Consider the following 6798-nt stretch of genomic DNA (forward strand, 5'->3'; position numbering starts at 1 on the left):
AGTTGATATAACTTCATCACTTGGTAGCTTTAGTTGATATAACTTATCCTTAAGCTACTTAAGCCTTTGGATGATTTCACTGCAATGCTAGTGAGTTACATACACCAACTACTTAAATGTAATGTAGTTCTCACCCCACACATCTAATACAAGTTAACAATTAATACTGCCCAATATGTTTCTTGTTTTATTGAAGATATAGCTTCATAAACCAAAAACACTGAGATCTAACTCAAGCCTCTTTAATAAAAACAGATGAGTAAATACAATAACTTTTTGGAACAAATACTTATTTTCTATCAGTTACACACCCCATGAAGGCTTGAATTCATGAAGATTGTTTGTTTTTGCATTATTGAGCCAATAATTTGATTAAAGAGTGAAGACTCACATTTTTGTCTCAATAAGGAATGCAACAAAAATAAAAAAATAAATGAATTGAAGGCTTCCTGAGGTGTGTAAGTGATAGAAAATAAGTCATTTTTGAGTGAGCTACTCCTTTAAAACAGTACCAACACATGATGTCATAAAAATGGAACATTTGTACCATCTCACTAGGTGTCCATTATTTAATGCATCCTATTTAGGCAATCACCAATACTAAAATGTATCTTGCATTGTAAGTTATAGACATTTAAGGCAATTTTCCCATTTTGATGACCTCTTAAACAAATGTTTTGGCATTAAACAATGTGCAGCCAGTTACAAATAATAGAGCAATTAACCAAAGAATAAAAAAGTGCATCACAAATAACAAGATTGATCACATACACACTGTGGATAAAACCCCAGTTTGTGTTCCCTTCCCCCAAATAAATCCATACTGTGTGTTTTACTGTCTTTCAAAATGAACACACACGAGTGTGTTACCCTGTCCCCAAAATAAACACACCGAGTGTGTTACTGTGTCCCCCAAATAAATCCACACCGTGTGTTACTGTGTCCCCCAAATAAATCCATACCGTGTGTGTTATTGTGTCCCCCAAACAGTACACAATGTATAAGACATCTAACAAAAATAACAAAGAGTCCATTTCTCAATCAAGTTCACATTTTGTTCACATTTGGGCAAAGCTTAAACTCTGCTTTAAGCTTACATGGTTTTCCTCAAGAGTCTGTTTCTCAAGCCATGAACCAACGCAGTGCAATGGCCTCCACCAATGTCCATGAGCACCTTCTGAATGACTTCAAATGTGTACCTTGTGTCTTTGGGGTATTCAATGTTCAGTGCATAGAGCAGACCCATCAGAAGTGCCACAGCCGTTGGAAAATCACTGAGCGACGGAAGGATGATTTCTTCCTCAATGACCACAGCGAAACCAACAGTATCATTCCCGTCTGCCACCACGAGGATGCCCACAGTCATTCCTCTCGTCATGTCCTCCTCAGCAACTGTGGCCTAAAAAAAAATGGACAAACATGTGATAAAATAAACCTTCATTGATTCTGTTGTTGTGGCCAAAACGGCTGACCTGCAAGATCACAACACTTCACAATATTGATTTAAAAAAAAAATATATATATTTTTTTAAAAGCACAATGTGAGCTATTGAGTACTTAAAAACCTATTTTTAAAGGCTATTATTAAAAAAACAAAAAACAAATAACACCCAGTGTGAAATGAGCAGTGCTTTCATTAGCCCCCTTCAGATCGTAGGGCCAAAGCCAAGCTAGCCAGGCCGTGCGAAGGCTAATTCCTTTCGCACCTTTAGGTGCGAGCGCTAACTGGTGCCACTTGGGGCTATAGACCCCTGAATTCTGGCCCACCCAAAACGTTAGGCCACTGGGCTCAACAACCTAAAGCCGGCTACTGAGTTAATTTATGTGCCACAGAAGTTATGTGAAGCCTGGACAATGACATTGAGGCCATGCTGGTATGGACATACACACATGTTGGAGCGGTTAGCGCTATAGGGCTATTTACTCCTGATTGGTCCCAACCTGCTGTTTAGGTCCTAAAATACAGGATATGTACATGTAAGGGTAAATCCATAAGAATGGGGGTGATCTGCATTGACAAAATATAAAATATACCTGAACTTTCTTGTAAAAGTTGGACGCAACATCTTTGAGGTAGTCGGGGAGCCCCATCAGCACGATGGTCCTTTTCCATTGGTTGGAACACTAAAAACAATTGACAATACACAATCAATGGAACAGCTTCAATCAGATAGCATCAGAAGAGAGTATTTAACAGTAAATAAAGTGTGTGTGTGTGAAAGTGTTAAATTCTGTAGCTCTATGTTCCTAATATACCAATTTCATCCAACCAGAGAGACACAGATACAGGATAAACAAGTGCAATTATAAGTCATGAAACAAAGAAAGCAGAAAACTATCAATTTGAAACTGATAAAGCGTTTTTTTTTTCTGGTTGGATGACACCATTGACCTGTGTGAAAATATGTTTGCTGTTTATTAAAGAGAGGACAGGAAAAAAGACAGGAACTGGGAAGACCCTGTTACTGAACCAACACCATGTAGTAATATTTACTATAATAACTTTTGTTTAAACAGAAAAACATATTGTTTAAAATATCACACAAGCCTACTTACATCACTATCCAGTGTTGTCAACAGTTTCTTCAGCTCCACCACACTTGGCTCTGTAGAGATCAATAAACCTCTGCAGACTTGTCAAGGCCAGCAAAGAGACAGCCTTTCAGGTCAACAGTGGTGAGGCGAGCAAACTCGGCTTCAATCTAGTAGGCATAAAAGAAGCAAATAACAAGCCGAGGGATTCAATAGCACTGATATTTATCATTTTAAAGTCTTCATGACAGCAGATATTAGCAATTGTTGCTTAACACAGCTATTTTCCTCAAGCAAACAACAAAATAGCACTATTACCCCCATGCTTTCTACTAGAAGGCGACCAGTGTTGAGCATGAACTAATTCATTTTTCTATTAACTTTGAACTGAACTTAACATATTTTTAACTAAAGAACTTGAACTGACTCCCAGAGTTCCTCGGCTTCTAAACAAAACTGTTAATGAACTAAACATGAACTAGTTTTAAAACTGAATTGGTGAAATATGAACGTGAATTCGTTAATTTTCTTTTGAACGAACTGAACTGAACTGAAGTGTGAACTTTGCCAACACTGCAGGCGACCCTATCGGTTGAGGGTTGAGCGTGTGAAGTGGCTGAAACGCAGGTCACATGGCGAATAGGAGCCCCGCTATCCCACTCTGAAGTACACCGAGCGTCATGTTTCAGGGCTAGCTAGCCGTGTCCTAAAGAAAGCTAACCGCAAGCAAACTAAATAAACGGTCTCCTGCCCTGGGCTTAATAATTTCTCCTTTCGAAATCGTCGACGAATAATGTCTAGGGCAGCTAACTCGGTCTGCTACGCTGTTAGCTATACTGTGAATTTCAGCCAGCAAGTTTTGCTGATACGTTTTGAATAAACGGGGCAACACAGACGACAATGTCATCAAGTAAAAAACGTAAAACATGTAAAATATTACTTGCAAGTTAACATTTACACTCACCTTGTAAAAATACGATGATGGGTTTCAGTCTCTGGTGGTGTTGTTCCACGAATTTCCATCCATTTCACTCTGCACCGACCGAAAGAACGCGCGCCAGTAAGCCACTACATGATGACGCAAGACGCAAAACGTGCTACACGTGATGCTGCACAAGTTGGCATCAGTCAACTCAATTTGACATTTATTATTAACATAACATGCCTTTTCATTGAGTGAACTTCCATGTAGTTGAGACGTTTTCAATTGATTATTTTAAGTTAAAATTACTTTTTGCACAAATCTGTGTTGTATTGAAAAGGAAAAATTAGTTATGAAAACAAATAAGCAACATTGGGTTTTACAGTGCAATTTATGAACTGTATTTAAGCCTGTAAGAGGTTTATGTTTGAAGGAAATTTGATGATTTCTGATATTTGACAAATATCTGACAAAATTATATTTTTCTAATGATTTAAAATTGTTAGAAAAATACTTAGGTTTTTTAAATCATCAGTTAACCTCTGTTAAATATGTATTTGATAGAAAAGGACAGTTATTTGCTAAAATGATTTTTTACCGGAAATGTCCCCATAGCATAGCAAAAAGTGTGTAAAAATGTGCCATTTTGGAATACGGTGGCCATATTGGATTTTTGGACAAAATTCAACATGCCCCAAGTTTTAATCTGTTCCAATAGGGGTTCTGACCAGGAATCCATGGAGAAAACTTTGACCAAAAAATAGGCCTAATGTTTCCAGCAGATGACCTGTCTACTACAGACATTATCACAAATGCTGAGTCCCCTTATCTCATCAACAGTTTATTTGCACTATCTGGTTTTAGAAATCTGGAAGAGGAAATGGAATCTACGACTGCATAGCACGTCTGAGTATTGCCATGACGTATGAAGTTTTGTTTTCAGCTGAAGAACTTAACTGGTCTTTGAAGCTCCAATAAAACAGAATAATTTAGAGGGATGACAAAATACAAGACAGACACCGGCTGAGAGAGTAACTGAAAACGTACGCAAACAGTCTCTGCTGCTACAGTAGTCTGCATCAGCCCCACGGGCGAGCGAAACAGGAGATGGTAATTGTCAAACTTCCCTGGCTAAGTTTTCTCAAAGCAGTCCCGGCGCGATGTTGTTCATCCTCTGTGACAGCCAGGATCTTCTGCAGCTACCAATCTGCATAAAGATGAAGCAAGAAGGTTGCTGTGGTAACCATGGCTAATTAATGAATGAGGGGGAATTTCAGAAAATGCCATATGTTGGCCAAAACTGCTGTAATTAGACATCTGGGGAAGGATGTAAGGTGAGAGGCAAGGTTTGAAGCAACTTTCAAAATCCCTCTCAACAGTTGAAATCACTGAAAGTATGGAGTTGCACGTTGCGGTTTTGCATGATGACAGCCACGTGATAACGCTGTGTGAGGGTGATGTAAGCTTGCCTCGTGTGCGCTGGTGACTAGTTTCTCTCCGGGGACTTTTCCGCTCAGCCCGTTCTCGAGCTGATTATAATGAAACGGCAGACATGACAAAGCATCTCAGCTCTCCCTCTGACAGTCAGCTGTCGGTTTCCCCTCCCATGCTGACATGCGGGAGTGTAATCAGCCAGTCCTCCCTAATGATGGGGATTCTCTGCGCATAATTAAATCCTGGCCCACTCCCTTCTATGCTCGGGCGTCACAGTAAGTATGGGAGAGGAAGCCCATGAGTGTGTCCATGCAAACACACCACTCCTCCATGGCGGCCATCACTCAGGCTCCTGAGCAGAGGGACAGGGGTCGGCTGAGGAGAGGTCCCCTCGCCTGGGTGGAGATGCAGAGATGCAGAGTGGTGCATAATAATAAAGGGCAGTTTGGATCCCTGCTCTCCACAGGACAGGGCTCTGTGACACAGGATGGAGCCACCCCCTGACCTCTGCTGGCAGTGTTTTCTTTCTACCTCTGACAGTTTACACCGAGGGTCACCAGCCTGTCTGTCTGGAATACAGTGAATCAATCAGCCAGAGAGAGAGAGAGAGAGAGAGAGAGAGAGAGAGAGAGAGAGAGACAGAGAGAGAGAGAGATCAGGGGGGAATACACAAGTGAAACAAAAATAAGTGAATTCAGCTGACTTTCATGGGCAGGAAAATGCACGGCTACCTGACCACTGAACCAGATGCCAGATGCCCATCTTCATCACCGGTCATGGCAGGACCGTGTTGCTGTGACATTTGCCAGAGCAAGCCAAAACCTCCAGGCCCCTAGGCAGCTGTCACTTCTCTGGAGCTCAGAATAATCTCACATTCAGACAACTGAACCTCGCTCGTCCCTCGGCATCGCCTGCCACAGTAGCCTCGGCTAATTCAGCCAGTCAGTCCGGCTCAGAGTCACGCAGGACTGCCTTCATATCTCAGCCCAGCGCATGAGTCACCTTAAACTACTGTACGGATGCTATATGGTAAATGCTAAAGGCCACATTGATCTGCCCACAGCACCACATGCTCCGTCCAAATGGCTAAACTGAACTTGAACTTTGTGAAGGTAGATTAGGAGTCATATCAACACTTGGTGAGGAGGGAGAACTTTCCAGGTAATATCCAGCGGGACCGCTTGAACAAATTCACGTCACGAGTCCATAATTTATGTCCACACTAAGCATCAATTAAAGCCATTTAAGAGGATCGTTTCCATTCAAAGCTGGTGATGGAGCATTATAGAAAGTTTCCCTGACAGACAGTTTGGGATTCAGTGGATGAATCAACATAATAAAAGAGCAGGGCATCCATCATCTCCCCAATTACCTCTCAGACAAAATTAGAACATGTCACAGTAAAGGTCAAGGTTGCCTCAGCATGTGTGTCCATCACCGGCAAATAGCCCTGAGAGTCCAGCCGTCGCTCTGAATGCTCTTCCTCATTTCTCGTCGTCCACTGATGAGGCATTTCAGGCACTCTGCTCAAAAGCAATGCCAGACTGCCTCTCTGTCACAGACAAGTGGCCCTGAACACATCTAAATCAAATCACAAATAGCCCGACAGGACACAAGGCTGAGCATGACCCGAGGAATAAATGTGCCAATGGTCCGTGTGCCAGTCTAATAATACACTCCCAACTGCATTTTGGTGAGCGATGATCACACTCTTTTTACAGAAATAAATGCCTTTACCACTGACCATCAACACCAGTCACTTAACCAACACTGTCCAAGCCCAGGTGAAAACTAAAACATGTCAGCACTATCTGAAATATGTTTATATTATTATAAATTCTAGTGTGCAGTGAAATCAGAAAAGGTGACTTAAGTTTTAGCTGTTGGAGGTTGTTTGAGTGTTGGTTGTT

General features: G+C 41.4%; 1 long non-coding RNA gene across 1 annotated transcript; it reads right to left on the reverse strand.

Moving 5' to 3' along the window:
- Positions 1-226: 226 nt before the first annotated feature.
- On the reverse strand, positions 227-3630 carry LOC125299527. Its single transcript, XR_007194384.1, has 4 exons — positions 3497-3630; positions 2557-2702; positions 2035-2124; positions 227-1399 (listed from the first exon to the last, which is right to left on the reverse strand). It is a non-coding gene; the product is annotated as an uncharacterized LOC125299527 (long non-coding RNA).
- Between the last annotated feature and the right edge of the window lie 3168 nt (positions 3631-6798).

Source organism: Alosa alosa, chromosome 8 (assembly GCF_017589495.1).
Source record: "Alosa alosa isolate M-15738 ecotype Scorff River chromosome 8, AALO_Geno_1.1, whole genome shotgun sequence".
In the NCBI taxonomy this organism is placed as follows: Eukaryota; Metazoa; Chordata; class Actinopteri; order Clupeiformes; family Clupeidae; genus Alosa; species Alosa alosa.